A 22,771-nucleotide genomic window follows, 5' to 3' on the forward strand; every position below is an offset into this window, starting at 1 on the left:
TAGCAATGCAATCATCTTTGCTCGATATTCGCAGCATGACACCATCAACAGTAAGCTGTCTGAACTGATGTACTGCTTCTGTCAGTGTTTGTGGTACAGGTCCATTTTTATGGGGGAACATTAGTGAAATAGTTCCTTTCCTCATGTTCTGACAACCTGCGGATTATCTGTGCAAGTGGATTGTGAGGCTTCCTTACCAATCTCTTAAGCTCACCAAGATCATTTTCATAGGGGAAGCCAGATATGCTATCTAAAGGACCATGCACTAACATCACTAGCAAGATGTACCAAGCCATGAATGTTGTATACCACCATCTCTTTGCCATTCAACAAGCCATAATGCTCAACAAATGATACCAAAAAGGAGTGAGCCAAATCATTCATTTCGATACAATAGTTTGAATTTGCCAAAATGTAGATGGCAACAGACAACAGCATAAAGTTATCATAAACCTGGCGAGGCAACACACTCTTTAAAACAACAGGGCCTGTGTACAGCAACAGTTGCCTTCCAACAAAGTCTCAGAGCCCTAGGCTTTCTGGCAAACTCTGCTGGAATGAACTCCTTCAATGCTACCAGTCTCTCAGAGATACCCAAGACCTGAATGCTCGAAAGCCTTACGCAGGGGGCCCACTGCACCACACCACAGATCCGTTAGACGTCTCACTACACCCAAACACACAAGGTGCATGTAATCAGGAGGAAAACCAGTTACCATGTCAATGTCAGTTTCTAGAAGAGGACAGTGTGTTAGATGGTGTTCCTCATCTAATCCCAGTCGAAAAGCTTCATCTGTTCTACAGGAGGCATCGTTCTCAGGAAATGTCATCTGGTGTTTCACATAGGAACCTTTCTGCTGACATTTGTCACAGCCATAGTATCCTGTGTGAGATTTTATACCTTGCACTTGGGTGTTTAGATATGTTTTCGTCAGTCTCTGGCTTAATTATACATATTAATAAATGTGAATTGTTCCCTTTGAAAGACATACCTGATGGTGTGGTGGAATTGTGTGGAATACCAGTTAAAAACCAAGTCTCTTATTTGGGGATCAAAATATGTAAAAATCAAAAGGAAATAATTGACATCAATTATCTTCCATTAATTGATAAAGTGCAAAATAAATGTAATGTGTGGTTAATTAGAGATTTATCTTTGACTGGTAGAATATTGCTATCAAAGGCTGAAGGGTTGTCTAGATTATCTTATACAGCAATGGTTTTAGATGCTCCAAAGTCCATTATTAGGCAAGTTAATAAGAAAATGTACAATTTTATTTGGAAGAATAGGCCACATTACTTAAATAGAGGTATATTAGGCAATTTATTTCATCAAGGTGGTTTAAATGCCATTGACTTTGAAGTTTCTAATACTGTCTTTAAAATTAAATGGATTCAGAATTGTATCAAATCTAATAACAAATCGTGGTATTATATCCCAAATTTAGTTTTTAACCAAATTGGTGGTATTACGTTTCTCCTCAATTGCAACTTTGATATTAATAAAGTCCCTATTAAGCTGTCTAACTTTCATAGGCAAGCTCTATTATCCTGGATGCTGGCGTACAAACACAATTTCTCTCCCCATAGATGTTTGATATGGAATAATAAATATAAGAATAAAACACTTTTTTTGGAATATTGGTTTAGAAACAATATTTTATTGGTGACACAGTTGCTTCGCCATGATGGTCACTTGCTTTCATATGGAGAATTTCTGGATAAATTCAAACTTCCGATATCTGCAAAGGATTCTGCAGTTGTTTTTGATGCAATACCTTCTGGTCTCCTTCAGTTGTTGCGCTCTGCTAATGCTGTTGATTTGAATATAACTATTGATTTCAACTTGAGGTTAGAGGGTATAAGTATTGTTGATAAAAAATGCAACAATAATTTCCTTAGACAGATTTGTTGTTCATTTAGAATTCCTCCTGCTAAAAGTTTCGGGAATTCACGCTTCCAGGACATTAAGTGGGAGGAGGCTTTTATGATTTCCAGGAGATACTGTCATTAATAAGATTCGTGAAGTTTCATTTAAAATTATTCATTGTGTTTATCCAGTTAATCAGGTCATAAAAAGATTTAAGAAAGATATTGATTTGAAATGTCTATTTTGTCATTTAATTGACGAGACTATCTGTCATCTTTTTAAATTGTATTTGTAAATTGTTTTGGTGTGACTTTAAGATATTTTTTTAAGGAGATTTCTGGAATTGACATTACTCTGGAGGATAAGAATATAATATATTTTTACGATAAGCCTTTAGAAAAGAAAATTTGTTTTGTTCTTAATTTGTTTATTATTTTAGGGAAATATCACATTCATAAATGTCGATGGGCAAAAAATGCACCTAGTTTTATACAATTTAAATTCGAGCTTTGTCAGTATCTTAAATCATTGGAGGGTGTGAGGAACACCAAGGCAAAAAAGACTATAGACTGTTGTAAAGCCTTGAAATGTTATCCTTTTTAAGGACCTTTGTATTATTTTGTAATTGGAGAAATGGATTTGATTTCAATACCCCTGTGTATATAGTTGTTCATATTTTTGTATTATTGCTTACTTTTTTTTATTTACTTGTATTATTATTAATATCGGTATCTATTATACATTTTATATTTTTATTGGTTTTCTTGCTGTTATTATTGTTTTGTATTATTATTATAATTTTTTTGTATTTAATTGTTGTATGTTCTGTTACTGATTAAAGCATTAAAAAAAGATTGCTCTTCTTTTTCTCCTTCTTCTTCTTGTTGATTTCTTCTTCTACTTGAATTTTCGCCCTCTGCTGGCTGAAGTGTGCATCGCCAAGATTGCTGAAATATTAATAATAATAACAATAAATGTATAATAAAAAAAGAAAAAAAGAATCCTAAATCCATCAGCCCTGTTGCTTTTAAATATTTTTAGTGTATTTCCCCACTGGCATAGCAACATGAATTATGAATTATGCAGTAAACTGGTTGAATCTTCATCAGAGTCCTGATACACCGAGCTCATGATCATTTACACATCAGAGATTCAGGCCTTCTGTGATACAGATGTGTTATCCAGATCATTTATGCTCTGAACACATTTCTAGAAAACATTTGGCTGGTATGTCTGAAAAATAAACTAATATAACCAAGGAACAAAAATAGTCTAAATCACTCACTGCTCTTAGTTGAATAAGTAATTGAGTATCATTAACCTGAAAATAAATCTGAATCTGAACATTTTAACAATGTGGCAAATGGCAGAAAATAAAGGAACAAAACAAAATTTCCAGCTGATGATGAGGATAATGACAAAAGATAGACTATGTGATTATGACTAGATTCCCGAGTTTGCGAAATTTGGACCACAAGAGGATTTTTTTAGGCTGAAACCACACTGACATTCATAAAAAATAAAATAAAATAAAAAATCACAATAAGACATTGTAACATTAAACAAAATGGAAAAACAGCAGAGCACACATTAAACAGAAAGAGAGATACTCTGGACCATAAACTCCTGTGATTGAGTATGGTAATAATAACATCTGCCAGTTTTAAAAGTTATATATTCACTAACATTTTTACTGTTGATAATGTGAAAAATATTTCCTTAATGTAATTTTTAAGTGTCACTCAGTCCGTATAGTAGATCGCACGTCATCATGTTCAGTTGAGTTAGGGGCGGAGCTTGTTTTAGCAGAACTCACCTGAATCATGACGAAACCGAAAGCACAGTGATCAGGGGCCTCATGTACAAAGACTTGCGTTGAATTCATACTAAAACATTGCGTACGGACAAAGCTGTAAATGTGCGTACGCACAAAAAAACCCAGATGTATGAATCTCTGCGTACGAAGGATCCCACGCATATTCTCTTTGTACATCCCAGTTAACGTAAAATTGAGCGCACATGCACGAGCACAACGCCCCACCCAGTCTCCTCCCTTAATTTAATTAATTTAAATATGGTAATGAGTCCACTTTGGCAAAAGAAAGCAGTAAGAAAATGGCGGCAAGAAACGAAACTTTACAGAGAGTGAATTGGAGGTGCTACTATCGGAGGTAGAAACAAAAAAAAACAAAAAAAAAGTGGAACTTTGTCCTCCGGAATTAATAACAAAAGGAAAAAATATGAGTGGGAGAGTTTGGCTGATGCTGAAAGTCGCACTGTAGAGTAGACTGAGTACAGTTGAGACACTTTTTGCGTTTTGATTTTTTCACACAAAAATAGACACTGAAAAGAAGTGAATTTCCACATGACATGCCACATGACATTTCATTACCTTGTAGACTAAGATATTATCAATCAATAATACCCACAAGTAGTTTATATTTTCCACAATTAGCTCATAAAAATAAGGTGCTTTTTGTCTCAACTTTGTCTCAACTGTACCCATATCATGTGGTACAGTTGAGACAGTGCATGGTACAGTTGAGACACCCCATTTTTAATGATGTAAAGGTAACTAACCATTCATTGTAAATAAATAAAAAAATAAAGACAAATAAAGAAAATAACAATTGGGCAACATTTTTGTTTATTCATCCATTTATATTCATTCATTTTATTTAAATTAGCACTGGTTAAAATGTATAAAGCAGGAACAAGATTATGTAACAATACACAGTTTAAATATCACAAATATCAAATTTTATTTTCATTTGCATCCTATGCTGGCTAATTACGGCGTTTAAACTGTTATCATAACACTGAACAACTAAACAATGTGTTTCCTAATAGAACTCTATCGGGGGTACAGTAGATATGTGTCTCAACTGTCCCCCGCTGGCCACCTCGCACATTTCTCTAGATTTTGCAATTACCTTGCATGACACAATACCATGAAATACAGAATAACGTTTGTGGAGATACCAGTTACGTTTAACAGTCACATAAGGATAATAAGCTATTCATTGTGGAGAGTGCATGGTGAAGTGAACGTCATAAAAAAAAATCTTTCCCCGATATCTTCGGATCGGAGATGCGTCCGTTGTTCAAATTTCCCACGATCAAAGAGGACACTAATACGCACGTGCACAGTAAAAATCACAACTTGTGCTTGCTGCGAACGCAAGTTAAGGTGTCTCAACTGTACACATGTCTCAACTGTACACAGTCTACCCTAAATGACCTTAAAAAGAAATGGTCTGATATAAAGGTGGACATTACACCAAAGCTGCCATTGCCATAGACTAAGGGTTGTATCAATTTGCATATGCTTTTATATGTTCTTACTTAATTGCAAAATTGATAGAATATTCCCATAAGGCTCGACAATATATGTCAATTATTTTATAAATTGCAAATTAATAGCAATGCTTCCCACAGGTGGTGGTGCGATAGACTTGTAGAACAATTCGTTGTGTAATGTTTGTAACTTCACTTCATTGCCTGTAAGAGTCGCCAACGGACAAAAACAATGAGAAATGTACGTACGCCAGACATTAAATTGGCGTGGAGGAACGCACATTCTCGCGTTAATTTCACTGTTAGTACATACGACCGTGAGCGTGAAAGCTGGCGTACGCAACGTTTTTGTGCGTACGCAAGATTGATACATGAGGCCCCAGGTGAGCCATTATATGACTGTCGACGCCATTTCAGAAGATTCAAAAACAGAAATGTCTTCACAGCTCACGGTAAGTTCGTTAAAACGTTTCAAAGCTGTATTAATACGGAGCATTACCTCTAAACATGTTTGTCGACACATGGTCAGTTTGATCAAACACGAGTTGATCGTTGCTTAATATTTCACGGAAGCGGTAAACACCCATTTATTGGTTGAAAACATATTTTCAAAAAACATATAAAATTGAGTAATCATATTTTTTTTTTTCAAGCAGTATGGATCTAGAGTGCATTAAGGACTTTGACATTTATCAGAGTCAGACCTAGGACAGTCGTAAACACTTGATCATTACTTGATCCTTAGGATATTGGGACAGGGCCCCCCAGCCATTCAATTCAACGTTGATTCATCAGGGACCAAGGTTGAATCAACGTTCAATTATGTTTCGATTTTGCTGATTGAATCAACGTTGATATCGCGACATTGAACCTTGGACTCAAATAAAGAAATGCGGTCAGTGCTTAACTCAAGGAGTTCAGTGAAATTGGCAATATTCACTATTCGAACTTCCCTATTCTTGAGCTAAACGTTGTTAAAACACAAACGACACCTTACAATCACCTAGACAACGAGCTACAACCCAATTCTCATCAAAACGAGCTTTAGAATAATTTGTCTCTAAAGATGAATGAGAGACCAGTCCAATTAAGGGGCCGTCTGCAAAGTGCAAATCCCAAAACCCTTCTGCACATTTTATATTATTAAACATATTCAATAGCTTCACTATGACATACTGTACTGTCACCAAATTCAGGTCACACATCACTGCTCTCCTGCTGGTTATACTACATTACTTAGTTTGATAAAAAGTGCATAATTTTCATTATGAAATAAAATCAATAACTTCACCCTTTTTAGAAAAAATATTAAATAACTTCACACTGTTATACAGTGTAATGCCATCAAATTCAGCAAGCAAATATTGTGCAAAAGCTGCGTACAGTACCAATATAATTTGTGTAAAGAATAGGCCTACTTATTTTTTATGTGCAATTACTTCCCAAACTAAGTGTTGTAGGCCTATAACCAACATTAGAGCAGTGATGTGTGGACTAAATTTGGTGTGTTACAGTGAAGTTATTGAATATTTTTCATAATATAAAATGTGCAGCAAAAGCAGTGTAGTATGACCAGTGGGTCACCATTGATGTGTAAACTGAATTGGGTGGCACTACAGTTTGTAACATTGAAGTTATGACTATTTTTGTATTTTTGACTATGAGTTGATGCTGTAGTCGTTTTTTGGGTTATATTGGACTTTGCAGACGGTCCCTTTAAACCTGTCTCTCAGCCGCCTGCTCATAGAGATCCATTTAGCCTATATTATTATAAAAACTTGTTTTGATGAGAATTGGGTTGTAGCTCGTTGTCTAGCTTGTGATTGTAAATAGGTGTCGTTTGTGTTTTAACAACGTTTAGCTCAAGAATATTGATCCGGGAAGTTCGAATAGTCTAGGTGTATCTATCAAGGGCGTAGGTTTGATTTTGAAATTGGTGGGGACGGGGACATCCCCAGAAGCTGAGCTGCATCTGTCATTAAAGGGATAGTTCATCCAAAAATTAAAATTCTGTCATCATTACTCACCCTCAAGTTGTTTCAAACCTGTATGAATTTATTTCTTTTTCTGAACACAAAAGAAGATATTTTGACGAATGTCGGTTCAGCAGAAGAAAGAAATGCATACAGGTTTGAAACAACTTGAGGGTGAGTAAATGATGACAGAATTTTCATATTTAAGTGAATTATCCCTTTAACGGAAATGAACTGGTGGCATATTTGTTTCACATCAATAATGTCCAGTTTGTCCTGTTGGACATGGCACACAGCAATACTGTTAAGTGTCACTTGTGACCATTGCTGTGTGCCATGTTTTCAGACTTCTTTCAGTCCAGCTGATGAGACTGGGATGACAAGGGTTTCAACTTCATCAAACAGTCCTCTCATTTCAACAAGTAATGACAAGGATAACCAGGATATAAAACTGTATATTATATCCCCCTACACTTACCCTGCCTATCACAGAAAACTTTCAGAATTTTTACATTTTCAGCTGTTTTCCCCAAAAATTATTTTTTTTAAATCACCACAAGGACAAGTATTTCGAATAGGCTCTATGCACGAACACTGCTGACGTATTTCCGGTAGAATCTCAACCAGCGTCTTTATTTCCGCATAGCGAAGTGTACTAGCGGCAAAACGTTCATAAAATTAATTTTCTCAGAAACAGAGACGACGATTTTAGAAACCGATTCGCTAGTGGGATTTCGCATGATATGAGGGAATACTCATCCTCAAAGTTGTCGATGTTGCTCGAAATATATAATTTAAAGCCTTTCTCTTTCTTACTCTTAGGTGTGACAGCTAACTGCCTCACAATGTTGTTAACATCATTCAGGTTAACCGCTGGAAGTTCTTGTAAACAGCGAGTGTAATTTACCATTATCTCCACCTAATGCAAAAACGGCTTCCGACGCAGCACCGGATGTAACTGGGCGGGCTGAGACAAAACGCGGAAGCGATCGTGCATAGAGCCTATTGGAGGAGGCCTAAACGTCTCGTAGATGAGACTGCCTGGGTTATTTTGTTTCGATATTAGCTATATTTTAACACAGCCAGTCATTGGAGCCTACCACTCGTGGAATAGGCATTTAAAAGAGAGGCAGATTATGGAGTGATATGAGTGATTCAGATGTCATTCAGCGAGATGTTCAGAAGAACGCAAGAGCTAAACTTTTACAAGCTCAATAACATCCACACACACACACACACACACACACACACACACAAAAGGTAAGAAAAAAAGTCGGAAAACTTTGCCCATTAATTAGATGTGCAAGGCAAGCAGGCAAGTTTTTGGGTTGTTATGGACAATTAAAAATGTGAATATTCACGTTGCATTTGCGGTGGACTTTCAGCAAGTTTATTTAAACATTGTTTTTTTTTTTTTAGCTGTTTGTGAGTCAAAAGAGCCGGCTCTTTTCAGTGAGCTGAGTCAAACGAGCCGGCTCACGAAAAAGAGCCGAAATGCCCATCGCTAGTTATTAGGTAGCCAGTGTTTCACTTTCCCTCCAATAATATTTTGTTTTAATATTGTGGCGACGTATGTGTGCTTTAAAGTGAAGGTGAATCCAGTGTTTAAACGAGGCTGCTGTGTTTGAAAGTGTGGCCGACATGTCGGACATGTTGCTCTACAAACACACACTATTAACTGGAGAAAAACTGTTAATGCTGCGTTAAAGTGAATTAAATGGCATTTAATTCAAATGTGTCGAAATTCAGTTGTGTTTTGTGCATGCTTTCTGTGTCCACATACAGGTCTGGAATCAAGTCTCTCATCAAGGAGGAAGAGAAGGAGCAAACTTCCAGTAAAATAAGTGTGTGTGAGGAGGAGAGCCGGACATGTAAAATGAGTGTGTGTGAGGAGAGAGAGGAGGAGGTGTCTGTTCACACTCAGAGAGCAGAATCTCCAGTATCCAGCTGTGTGTCTATGAAGAGTAACAACTCCATGCGTGAGCCTCCTAAACTCAGTGATGGACCATCTCCAGGATTCAGCTGTGTGTCTATGAAGAGTAACAACTCCATGGATAATCCTCCTAAACTCAGTGATGGACCATCTTCAGGATTCAGCTGTGTGTCTATGAAGAGTAACAACTCCATGGATAATCCTCCTAAATTCAGTGATGGACCATCTTCAGGATTCAGCAGTGTGTCCATGAAGAGTAACAACTCCATGGATAATCCCCCTAAATTCAATGATGGACCTGCTGTGACCTTTGACCCTGCGTGAGTATCATAAAGTTCAGGGCCGGTCCGGACTCTGTTGGCGAGTTTTTTTTTATTGCTTCCAGAACTACAACACTCCCGATAACTCACACATACCCTGTACACACAAACACATGTGTGCATATGGTTGCACTAATAGTTATTAAAAATAAAGGCTAAAAAGGCTAAATAAAATATGTATCCAAATTGAACATATCTATAGATCAGGGATAGCCAACGTCGGTCCTGAACGTTTCAAGTCTCTAGGCCTTACGGTTACTGCCCGATTCGTTTTTCGGCGGAATAATAATATTAATAATACAAATCTTAACAATTACAATAGGATTTCAGCACTTCGTGCCTGAACCCCTAAAAAAAACATTCACAACAATAGCCATTATTTTCCAGTATCAGTTCCGCAAGGCATTATGATTATATCATCATCCATCATCATCTCGTATAGCACTGATTGTACACTCTAAAGGCCTCATTATGCTTCTGCGCCAACTCCACGGCATCTTGGCCGTTTTATGGTTCTGTGTCGGGTTGCGTTGCATCGCGGTGCATTTCACCGCTAGAACGCTAGGGGGGTGTGTGGTTTCTGTAGGGTCAATCGCGAATCTCTTTGATAGTTGGTTTTGGTTCCGTGCGCTGGTTCTGCTTTTTCATTTCCGACAATGGCGAGCGAAAGAGAGAGAGTGTTGTTGCAGCTGGAGCTAATCGACGTTGAACAACAAATGATTTTATTGCAAATCACTTTAAAAATGGCGGTATAGCGGGAGGGGGAAACCGGAAAAGCTACACTCCGGAAATGATGTATAATCTGACAAATCACAGCCCTTGTGGTCTGCGTCGCCTCGACGCGTAGTTAAAATTTTTTGGAGGTGCACGTCGAGCTACGGCGGAGGGGTCAGAGAGGGGTTCGGGGCAACTCAGAGGGGTCGTTTCCTTGAGGGACTCCAGTACTGCACTTCACTACTTGAGATACACAGTCATGCATTCTCACATACTGTGGTCTGTTTAGGAGATAGTCAGTTAACCAATTGACAATACTTGGATGTTCTCCATCATTTTCCATCTTACATTTAAGTAGTGAAGGCTGTATAGTATTAAATGCACTTGAGAAATCAAAGAATGTAATTCTGACAATGTTATCCAGAGTCTCTAAATGACTTAGTGATTTGTGTAAGAGATAAGTAATTGCATCATCTACCCCAACACCAGTTTTATAGGCAAACTGTAGTTTATCCTCAGCAGCATTCATAACCTGCTTAATATGGTTTAATACTAATCTCTCAAAGACCTTCATCAACTGCGCTGTTAAAGCAATTGGTCTGTAGTGTGAGAACTCCGAGGGGTTTGTTATCTTAGGCACTGGTACTATACATGATGTCTTCCATAAAACAGCTTCCATCATTTATTTTGCCTATTTAAATCCACACAGAGACTCTCTTTTTTTTTTTTTGGCCTGACAGTGAATGTTTTTATTGAACATTGATGGGTCAACGCATTTTGTGGGAAAATAAATCATTAAAGTGGTTTCTTTTGATTAAAAAACGTATAAATGTAAAAGGGGCCTTTACCTCAGACTCGGGATAAAAAACTCACCAGGACTTTAGCAAAGTTTGTACTATTTTTTTTTTTTGTTTATTTTGAGAAATAAATGAAGTTCATTTATAAATTTCATTTTAAAAACACTTATATTTAAAAACTATTACATTTTTTAAAAACTAAAGATTCTGAAAGCTTTGAAGGAGATTCCTTAAAAAATATTTATGGCTTTACAGTAGTAACAGTAATTGTGATCATTTATTATATGAAATGATTAATATCATATTTTTAAATATGATTGTTTCCTAATATAAATATGGGGGAACCATATGGTTACTGTCACTTTATAAATGTATTATTAAACATCTGAATCTAACCATGATATGTCAACAAAGCTATTAGTCAGCCAGCTATTAATTATAATGTTAATTATTGTGCCTTTTGCCCCAACAGTAGGGCCAAACTATATATATTATTCAGAAAAATTGTTGATTTAATTACCTTGAACAAAGACCTTTATCTCAAAATATATATATAGAATAATTTTTGTGATTCTCAATGGCTAATTAAAGCGCTGCTGTCCGTGATAACGTCAAGAATCCGCCAAATGTCCATGTGAAACGTGGATGTTTAGGAAAGTTTTTGTCCATCTAGTGGTTTAAAGGATAATAAAATCAAATGCAGCTTTTACCCCGGTGGCCTTTAGCCCTGTTGTACCCTACTATTAATAAAACATGTTTTCTCTCTAAAACTAATACAAATACTGCTCTATAAATTACAGAAGTATTGACAGGGTTAATGTAATGGAGCAGTCAAATAATCTGCATAGAAACTATTTGAAATATTTCTGTTTATTTCTCATTATCAACAACAGGAAAAGAAAGAGAGCAGCTTCTCCAGTATCCAACTGTCTGACCATGAAGGCCACAAAATTCAGTGATGGAGCAGTGACCTTTGACCCTGTGTGAGTATCATCATGTAGGGTGAGAGACACATGAGCACAGAATGCACAAAGGTTCAGAAAATGGCTTAAGTTCACATGGCTAAAGTTCTTAACAAGTATAACAATTAACAAGTGGAAGTCAAGATGCAAGGAAAGGAATTGTTAAATAGTGTTTTCTTATCTTCTCTCTACCATTTCTCTGTTAGACCTCCATTTACACAGGAATGAGTTTTGTTACAGTACATGTGTTGCATCAGTGTTATATTGACAATTATTCTTTATATTAGTAATGAAACAAGACAATTCTGGTTAGGAATAAATAAAATCGGTGGTTCCCAATCCGGTTGTCATGACAAATTGCTGGAGGTGCCACACATTTTTTGCTAATTTCAGTATTTTAAATATTATTATTATATAAATGTAAGTGGTTTGTAAGGATACTCTGATCGATCTGCCATAAATCAGCCAATAATAACTTCCTATGAATCGACTGATTGTCTCTAAACTCAAACACAAAAAATGCAAGACTGCTCAAACCATACAGTGAGAGCAAATATGAAAGAACTTTTTAAAATCAGGATTCATATCAGCTGATCAAGGAAATCTGTGATCGGTATAAAATATGTTATTTTCTATTTCTAAAAGAAAAGGTGGCAGGTTATTTAGACATAAATCTTCTCTGACTTTTCAAATGCTTCATTTGTGGCAAAGGGGACATTAATGTGCAACTAGGAAATGCAGTTTGCAGTCTCTTATAATAAATCACCTGCCGTCAGTCATCATTTACATGTAAATTAATTACATATAATCATTTCAGATGAACACTGCTTTTTCTCCATGTCAGTGCTTCTGTGATATTTTTAAATACTGGTTTCTGGTTTAAACTTTCTGCCAAGAATTTTAGCCTTTCTCTTTTTTTCGAACATTTTAACTAATGAAAACTTGATGTCTCCCTACTTTAAAGCTACACTGTGTCATTTTTTTAAGTTGATTCTTAGCAAAAAACACTTTGTTCTTTCAAAATGATATGTGCTCATTAATGTGTAATTACTTCTACCAACTAATCAAGTATTCTCGTAAGCGTAGAATCTGCCATTTAGAATAGATACGAGCGAGTCGCTCGAATGGCGGCAGCCATGTTGCGCCTCCATCTTGAAAATACATTAGCCAAAGAGGGACATACCTTGAAATTCAAGCTTCGCCTTTCGCGTTTTTACACTCAGTGGCACCGTGACGAATGCGAGGGGGAGATTACTCACGACTGCCGGCAGATTTGAAATAATATGACCACCGTAGGAGTTAAAACGGAATGGGAGGGGCTAGAAAGTAATATTCAGTTGGTAGTCATAAACAATTTCACCGCTAGACGGGAGAAAATCCTACACAGTGTAGCTTTAAATAGGGAGGTCATTATCTGCCCCCACATGCCGGATTTATAAGAGCTCCAACTAGGGAACTAGGGATGGAACGGTACACAGAAGTCACAAGGTTCATACCTCGGTTCAGACATCACTGTTTGGTACGAGTTCGGTACAATGGAGGGAAAAGCAAAACAAAAATGTAGAAGGCAATTTTTTTATTATTGTGCATGTCTCAGGCTGTACCACCAAAGGAAAATAAATGTCTTAAGCCTTGTATTTTTTAAATAAGTTTTATTAATAAAGTAAAGGCATAGAACCAGTTTATTTGTAGTGCATTGACAATAGTTTTATATAATTAGTTTATTAATTAAATTAATAATAAAAAACAACAACCTTGAGATATGTTTGGTAATTGTACCTGAATGAATTTAAAATTAATTTGTTTTCCTTAAAATTTTAATGAACACTTTATTCTCATCTGAATTATAAATAATTGATTTCTGTATAAAATAATACTACCATTAAAAACACATTTGATTTTCTTTTTTAAATCAATGTAGAATGTGTAACTTAAAAATAAACAGATTAGTGCTCTGTTTGAGGACAATAAATGAATACCAATGCAATATGATGAATGTCCAAAAGATGGCACACACAGACTGTTTTTAAGACGGAGTTACAGATTATGTGTCCCTAAAGAACCTGCGTATCTAAAAGAAGTTCCGCATTACATTAATTAATTTGCACGCAAGTTTTATTTATTTTTATACCGTGTATTCTCCGTGTATATTCATGCACCGAACCGTGGCGCCCGTACCGTTTCGGTTCAATATGAATACATGTACCGTTCCACCCCTAGCTCCAACCCATATTCAGTGTGCAAATTTCACAAAGAAACAATTTGGTGAATTGTACTTTAAAGGGGAACTTTTATTTGAGAAGTTTAGTTATATTTTTGGTTCATTATGAAACCGTAGCGGGACACATTAGACTATGGTGGGCCGCCACAATCTAGTTAATGAATGGGAAACACTAATGGGTTAAAAATATCATTGCTAGAACAGAACCTTGAGAAACCTTGGTCAGTTGGCCACAATGTCTGTAAGAGCAAACACTAGTACTCAGACTATATGATTTTCATATTAAACATATTTAAATATTTTCTTTATTTTCACAAAGGTCTTTTCTGTTTGTTTTTGTGTCTCTGTCTTCTTAATGTGTTTTCAGTGGTGGAAGAGCTGACCAGATCAGAGATGTGTCCTGTCAGACCAGCACATCCTCCTCCTGTCAGAAACACATCAGTCATCATGACACAGAAGCAGCCCTGCAGCTCGAGTCTCACCAGCCAGTGCATGATGATCTGCAGAGAGTCAAAGACCAGCACAAAACCAGCATGAAGAACAGATACGAGAGGGTTTTTGAGGGAATCAAACTACAAGAGCATCAGACCCTCCTGAACAGGATTTACACACAGCTGTACATCATAGAGGGAGAGAGTGAAGGAGTGAATGAAGAACATGAGGTGCTACAGATGGAGAAAAGTTACAAGACACTCCAAGACACTCCAATCAACTGCAATGACATCTTTGATCCTTCACCTGAATTAGGATGTGAGGAGAAGAGAAGAGAGAAGAAAGACAAAATCAAGACTGTTCTTACTAAAGGCATCGCTGGAATTGGAAAAACCGTCTCTGTGCAGAAGTTCATTCTGGACTGGGCCGAGGGAAAAGCCAATCAGGATGTAGATTTCATGTTTGTTCTTCCATTTAGAGAGCTGAACTTGATTAAAGATCATCAGTACAGTCTTCACAGACTTCTGCTGGACTTTCATCCTGAACTTCAAGATCTGGACTCAAAGATGTATGATGAATGTACAGTTGTGTTCATCTTTGATGGTCTGGATGAGAGCAGAATTACACTGATGTTTTCAGACAGTGAGAAAGTTTCTGATGTGACTGAGTCTTCATCAGTGGGTGTGTTGATGTCAAACCTCATGAAAGGAGATCTGCTTCCCTCTGCTCTCATCTGGATCACCACCAGACCAGCAGCAGCCAATCAGATCCCCTCCAAATACATCAACCGTGTCACAGAAATTCAGGGATTCAATGACCCTCAGAAGGAGGAATATTTCAGGAAGAGAATCAGTGATGAGCATCAAGCCAGCAGAATCATTTCACACATCAGAAAAGCAAGAAGCCTCCACATCATGTGCCACATACCCGTCTTCTGCTGGATCTCAGCCACTGTGCTTCAAAACATCCTGAAACAAGATCTCAGTGCAGAAATCCCTCAAACTCTGACTGAAATGTACATACACTTTCTCCTCATTCAGACTAGCATGAGGAACCAGAAGTATGAAGAGAGAGATCCAGAGAATCTCCTGCAGTCCAACAGAGAAGTGATTGTGAAACTTGCTGAACTGGCTTTCAATCAGCTGATGAAGGGCAATGTGATGTTCTATGAGGAGGACCTGATTGAGAGCGGCATAGATGTCACTGACGCCTCAGTGTATTCTGGGATTTGCACTGAGATCTTTAGGGAGGAATCTGTAATCTATCATAGGAAGGTTTACAGCTTTGTACATCTCAGCTTTCAGGAGTTTTTTGCAGCACTGTATGTGTTTCTCTGTTATTTACACAAGAACAGTGAAGTTCTGAAAATATTACTTACAGGAAAATCCAGAAATCAGTGTGAGAATGTTCCTCTGGATGTGTTTCTGAAGGAAGCAACGAATAAAGCCTTGAAGAGTAAAAATGGACACCTGGATCTTTTCCTTCGATTCCTTCATGGCATCTCACTGGAGTCCAATCAGAGACTCTTACAGTATGTGCTGATTCACACAGAGAACAACCCAGAGAGCATCAAGAAAATAATCCAAAACCTCAAACGAGGTCAGAAAAACAATGTCAGTCCTGAAAGATGGATGAATCTGTCTCATTGCCTGATTGAGATGAAGAATAATTCTATTGTTGAAGAAATGCAGGCATTTTTAAAATCTAAAGCAAAACGTAAAATTCTTTCTCTTGCACAATGTTCAACTTTGGCAAACATGATCCTGATGTCAGAGGAGGTGATGGATGAGTTTGACATTAAAAAGTACAACATTAAATCAAAGGAGGGTCGAAGGAGACTGGTACCTGCTGTGAGGAACTGCAGAAAAGCTTGGTGAGTGTGAAGATGTAATAACACAATTATTACATGTGAGCAGGGGTTAAAGTGGGCGGGTACGGTCCGGAACTGCGTTCCGGCACCTCAGATAAATTAATAAATTAATAGATTAATTAATATCAATGTCAATATCAATTTTTCCATTTTCAGCCCAGTCAATTTGAACATAGTATCATCATCATATCAGTGTAGATATAGATGGTCCATTTGCGGTTTTTGAGCCTCAGATCGGATAATTTTTCGGATCAGCTTTTAAATGCTTTTAATTTATTACTTAAAGCTCACTTGAAGTTATTCGATACTACATCAAAAACTACTAGCCTAACTGATAAAGTGAACAGTCGGTAATAAAATAAGAACAAATGCACAAATTACAAGGAGAGATGAATACTAAATAACAAAATTACAAAGTCAAACAATAGTATTCAGGTACAGAAATTAATAATGAAGCCTAATTATAAAATAACACTGTAGAAATTAAATATGGTTTCATCTTTGTTTTCAGCTGTATTTTGTTGTTTTATTAACATTAATGACACAGACAACTGTAGGAATATTAGGTGTGTGCTGTTCCTTTAAGACCAAATGCACGGACTGAAAAAACTGAAAAACAGCTGGTTTCTTTCTAGACTGTTCACTTGTGACATAACCGACAGAATACTTGCCGAGACGGGTATTTAGACGAGTATTTTGACATAATTTTGTATCCGTTCAAGGGCAAGTAAATGTGTAAGAGGAATCAATTTGATGTTCGAGCGCTATCTGAAACGTGCCTCTCTCTCTCTCTGCATGCGCGCACTTTGGGTGCTTGTCCCGATTTTCGCCTCTTCTTCCACATTTAAAATTGGTTGAATGTGTAAAACACGTTCAAATTATAAACTTTTACTCTATGATGGTCAAATTTAGCAGTTAATCCGCGAATCACATGCGTGCCGAACCGTGGGGCCTGGTCCGTACGGATCATGGATCAACTGCAATCCGTTCCGCCCCTAAAATTAACAGTTTCCTTTTACCTCAATTAAGTTTTGTATAAACCAGAATAAACATGATTGTTGATTTTAAAGGTCCCGTTCTTCGTGATCCCATGTTTCAAACTTTAGTTAGTGTGTAATGTTGTTGTTAGAGTATAAATAATATCTGTAAAATTATAAAGCTCAAAGTTCAGTGCCAAGCGAGATATTTTATTTAACAGAAGTTGCCTACATCGAACGGCTCGTTTGGACTACATCCCTCTACTTCCTTCTTTAATGACGTCAGTAGAACAGTTTTTTGACTAACCTCCGCCCACAGGAATGCTCCCTCAACTCTACCGAAATTCGTTTATGTACTTGCGCACTTCTTATAACTTACTGTGTTTACTCAGCTCTTACGGTGATTTTCTGAAGTAAAACTGACGCTTCATCTTTTGTGTGATGTACAATAAACTTTATTAAACTCATCAGTATATGTTTGATCATCATTTGGACCTGGTCCGAAACAGCAGACTTGTAGGCTATTAATAAATAATGGATACATACAAGCAGATGACAAATACGTTATAATAACCGTAATTAAACTACTAAACTATACCTGTTCCATCTATACTCTGTAGGCATTATTGTCCGACTCGAAATGAACATCGTTACTGAGAGTTTCTGATATTATCATCATTCCGTGAGATGAAATTTTCCTGAGAGACTGAGCGCGAGCTCATGAAGCTCCGCCCCCTGGGTCGTCCAGCAGCAGCTTATTTGCATTTAAAGGGCACACACTAAAACAGCGCGTTTTTCTGAGCCCCAAAAAATGACAATTTAAACATGCTGTAAAAAATTATCTGTTGGGTATTTTGAGGTGAAACTTCACATACACACTCTGGGGACATCAGAGACTTATTTTACATCTTGTGAAAAGGGGCATAATACGGGACCTTTAAATCACATTTATTTTAATTGCTGGATCTTCCTGCTGAACAGACAACCAGCGTGATGTTATATGTTGAAGTTGGTCTTGACTCCAGCATGCCTTTTAATCAGTTCTCCTTTTTTTCAGTTTGGCAGACTGTAATCTCACAGATCAGGACTGTGAAATTGTTTCTTCAGCTCTTCAATCATCAAACTCCCCCCTGAGAGAGCTGGACCTGAGTAACAATGACCTGCGGGATTCAGGAGTGAAGCTGCTCTGTGCTGGACTGAGGAGTCCAAACTGTCAACTCAACATACTGAGGTACTTGAGGGTCTGTGAAAAATAACCACACAAGGACATATCGTGGCAAACTTATTCTGAAATTATTCTTATTTAAGGATTATTTCTCACCGCATCCCAAAATTAAAGTAAATTAATCTGATCATTCTGATGAAACGTGATGCGTTTGAGTTGATGTGGGTGTTGATTCTGTTTGCATGAATTGCCTCAGATCATTACCATATGAATAGTGTGTGAGTAGTCTGTAGGCATGTTCACATTTGCAGGAAGCTGACACGGGAGACAGTTACATCTTTCTCTCTTATACAGATTATATAAACAAAGAATATTTGTTTTCATTTTGAGTTGGATAATTTAAAAGTAGACATTACATGTATCTATAGATATATTGGTCATGTCTATGTGACAAATTTTCCCTGAGTTTTGTTTCTTTTTTGTGACACACTGCAGAAAAAAGTTCACAGAGACGGCAGAAAACATCCTGTTTGTTTTGCTTTGATTGCAAGTGGACACAAATGAAAGTAAACTTTTTACAGTTTCGAATGATGTATTACTGTAAAACCGTATTACCATAAATTACATAAATTAGTATTTTAAGTCGTTTGCTGCTATGTGAAAAAAAATCCCCCAAAAGGCGCCGGTATGTCTGTCGACCCCAGACGGTTAATTCTTTTAGATTTCATGTAGGGCTGGACAATAATTCAATATCAATATATATCGCGATATAATGTTTTGTCAATAACGGTGATATGATTTTTAAACACATTTCCGATATTCCAATATACATTACAGGCATAGGCTATGTTTACATGCAACCAGATAATCCATTAGTAATTAGATTGATGGCTCGATTGTACTGAAAAGCCTTCATTTAAACACCTTAAAGGTGCCATGTGTAAAAATTGAGGTAAAAATATCCAAAAAATGAGCTACACGCATCAAAAGAATGAGAAGAAATAAGGGCGATGATGTCATTAAAAAAATGTCAAGTTATAGTGCTGCAGAGATATCAACCTTAATTAGCATTAGCATTACTAGCCACGGCCCGACAGGTGTCATAATACCAGTTTCGGCCATGGGAGGCGGTATGCGGGCAACATAACCACCAGCCAACCTGCAATACACGAATAACTCGCACGGCTTGTGGGCGTACTTGAACCTGATGTCAATCGTGTGGAAAGTACAGCCCACTACTTCATTTCAATTCAGGGAAGAGAGCGGAAGGATGGCTGAAGCCCTTGGCAAGAGACCCCTACCACCACCACCCGCTGCAGGGAAAAAACCGCGCTCTGAAGCACAAATCAAATCAGATAAGAAAAGGACCGCTCGTCACAGTCCGGGCTCGAAAGCGCGGGGGACGGCGAGCGAACTGCAGCGCATAGCCCTGTTTTACAACGTTCAGCACCCATTCTGACACGCCCGGGATCGCTTCCCATGCTTTCGCACGCATAGCTAGGGGCAGAATGGTCTCCGTGTTCTGACCACCGCACTGCGCGGGTTCGAGAAACTGAAACGGAGGTATCAACGCGGCGCGCGCGCCCTCGTTGTCTGAATATTGCTGCTCGCTGACGACAGCAGCCGGCTGTTTCACATTCAATGACTCGGTCGCTAAGGACGGAGAACAATTTGTGGCGCGAACAGGTCATTTGTAGCCTACTGTATCTTTCAACAGTGTTCGTGTTTTTTTTACTATAGTAGAGATGATCGGTTCACGTGCGCTGTCTGATGTTGACCAATGATGTTGACAGAATGTTGTCTGTCAAATTAATTTAATTCAAACAATGTGTATATACAACTCAAAATGTAATATGAACAAAACGAATATGAACATATTCACTGGTAAAGGTGAAGGGGAGTAGCTTGAAGATGTCATGTTTCAAAATCACTTGACATCACCCAACGTTCCTCTGGAGGCAAAACGTCCTCTATTCATGGGTTTCATCAGGTCCCTTTCCACAGGTGTATAAAATCAAGCACCTAGATTATGAATGCAGACTGCATTGTGCTTGATTAATACACCTGTGGAAAGGGACCTGATGAAATCCATGAATAAGGCTTCGGCTATGGCTCTAGGGTTGTTGTGAAGGTAGGGGCGGAGCATAGAGACTATGCCGTTTCTCGTCTGTTACTCTAGAGTAGACCAATTCACTTTATGGAGGTATACTGCCCCCATCTGGTATGGAATGTGGAGTATGACTTGATTTTTTTGCCAGACAATCCACATGGCACCTTTAAGCAATTCGATTGAGCTCGATCCGAATGAAATTTTGATCGAATTGAGAGCGGTGGTTTATTCCTTTTCTAATCCAATCGAGAGGACATGTAAAAAATTTGATCGGATTGAAAACCGAAACTGAAAGGACTGCGCATGTGCAATGACGTTGAAATAGCGTAATGACGTATGACGTGCGAACGAGCTGTTATTCCTGTTGAATAAAGTGTCATATAAATGAGTGTCCCGTCATTCTATAATCCTCCTTTCACTCAGCATCTGTGAAGTGGAGCAGGACAACGTCCCACCAGTCCTTGTTTCAGATTCTCATCCACAGACGAGATATGGCAGGGAGGGGCATTTTTACTGCGTGATAAATATAAGCCGCATGGCACAACGGTTCATATGTTCATTGTCTCCAAATTATGACCAGAAATGGACAAATATTAAGTCTGCTGTTTAAAACAAATAAAGAATCAATGTAGGAGAATAGTTATTATGTGCAAACCGTGGGAAACTCTATTTGTGAGTTTTTTTGCGCATATCAAAAAATCAATTCCGATTTGAAGCTTGTGACATAAAAGCTTGTGACCCGATCACTTGTTTAGCGTTCATGTAAACACTACATTCAGATTCATCAATCGGAATGAATTCAGGATGTCATCAACACTCAAAATGTCCCTCGGCAACATGTGTTTTTGTTGTTTTTCTGCAGCAACTTTGAGCACTTTTCATATTCTTTATCCTGGCTGAAGCACTTTTGTTTCAATCTATAAGAATAATATTATTAGTCTATGTTAGCCTATAGTTTAAAGTTAAAGATATTAATATTAATAAGTTGAGAGTCTTATGTTTATTTGACGGTGATTTCACATTTCTTGTTTGTATGAAGGCTAAATACAAATAAAATATTAACAGTAATTTTTTGTACCATTTTTATTTCTAAAATATTATATAGTTTTATAGGAGGAGGTTTCAGAGACTTGGCAAATTAATTTATCAGAAGTTTGTAGGTACAGACATTCATTGTGGCCATTCTTGGCAGTTTTTTCTGAGGCTATTATACTGTTCATATCGATATCGGAATTATATCGTATCGACCGAAATTAAGAAATATATTGTGATATAAATTTTGGCCATATTGCCAGCCCTAATTTCATGGGTAAAAATAGAGTTTTTTTTTATTTTGAAATTATAACTTACAATTAGATCCGTAAGATAATTTGTAGCTGATAATTTGCACATTTTACAACACTGTGATTTCATTAAAATCAATCAGAGGCCACCAGTAGATGAAGCACACTAACATGGACACTTACTGTTGTTGTAGATTATCTCAGTGTTTGGTGACAGAGGAAGGTTGTGCTGCTCTGGCTTCAGCTCTGAGTTCAAACCCTTCACACCTGAGAGAGCTGGATCTGAGCTACAATCACCCAGGAGAATCAGGACTGAAGCTGCTCTCTGATACTCTCAACCATCTGGACAAACTCAAGTATGTTAAGTAATATAACAATAATCCTGTCTAGTGTTATTGGTTTTGTTTTTTTAAAGGGTTAGTTACCAAAGAATTAAAATTCTGTCATTATTTACTCACCCTCATATCGTTCCAAACCTGTAAGATTCATTTTCAGAACAGAAATGAAGAAATTTTAATAAAATCTGAGATATTTCTGTGATATGTGCATTGACAGTGCTACCACTTCAACGCTTCAAAAAGTTCATAGAGATTGTGAAAGAAACTGATCTATTTGAATTTAGTTTAATCCAAATTTTCTGAATAGACAAGATCACTTTATATGATTAACAGATTTAACTGACTCTTTTATTCACATATAAAACTCATCAACGCACACATCAGTTATGTTAAACGGAAGCTCAGACATGCTTGCTTGATGTGTGAGAATGTGTGAGAGTTATTCTTGTGTTACAGAGCACGTTTGAGCTTCCGTAAGAACCAATGAGGTTCATTCTCACGTTACACAC

General features: G+C 37.4%; 1 pseudogene across 1 annotated transcript in view; it reads left to right on the forward strand.

The window, feature by feature from the left end:
• The window catches only part of LOC309510367 (NACHT, LRR and PYD domains-containing protein 3-like), a 199,806-nt pseudogene that overhangs the window by 45,526 nt on the left and 131,509 nt on the right, over window positions 1-22,771 (forward strand). The window contains exons 2-6 of the transcript XR_014211746.1: window positions 9,002-9,393; window positions 11,798-11,887; window positions 14,455-16,392; window positions 18,424-18,597; window positions 22,119-22,280. The product of XR_014211746.1 is annotated as an NACHT, LRR and PYD domains-containing protein 3-like (transcript). The remainder of the gene's footprint in view (window positions 1-9,001; window positions 9,394-11,797; window positions 11,888-14,454; window positions 16,393-18,423; window positions 18,598-22,118; window positions 22,281-22,771) is intronic.

The sequence above is a fragment of the Leuciscus leuciscus genome (assembly GCF_965113295.1).
Source record: "Leuciscus leuciscus genome assembly, chromosome: 1".
NCBI classification, from domain to species: domain Eukaryota; kingdom Metazoa; phylum Chordata; class Actinopteri; order Cypriniformes; family Leuciscidae; genus Leuciscus; species Leuciscus leuciscus.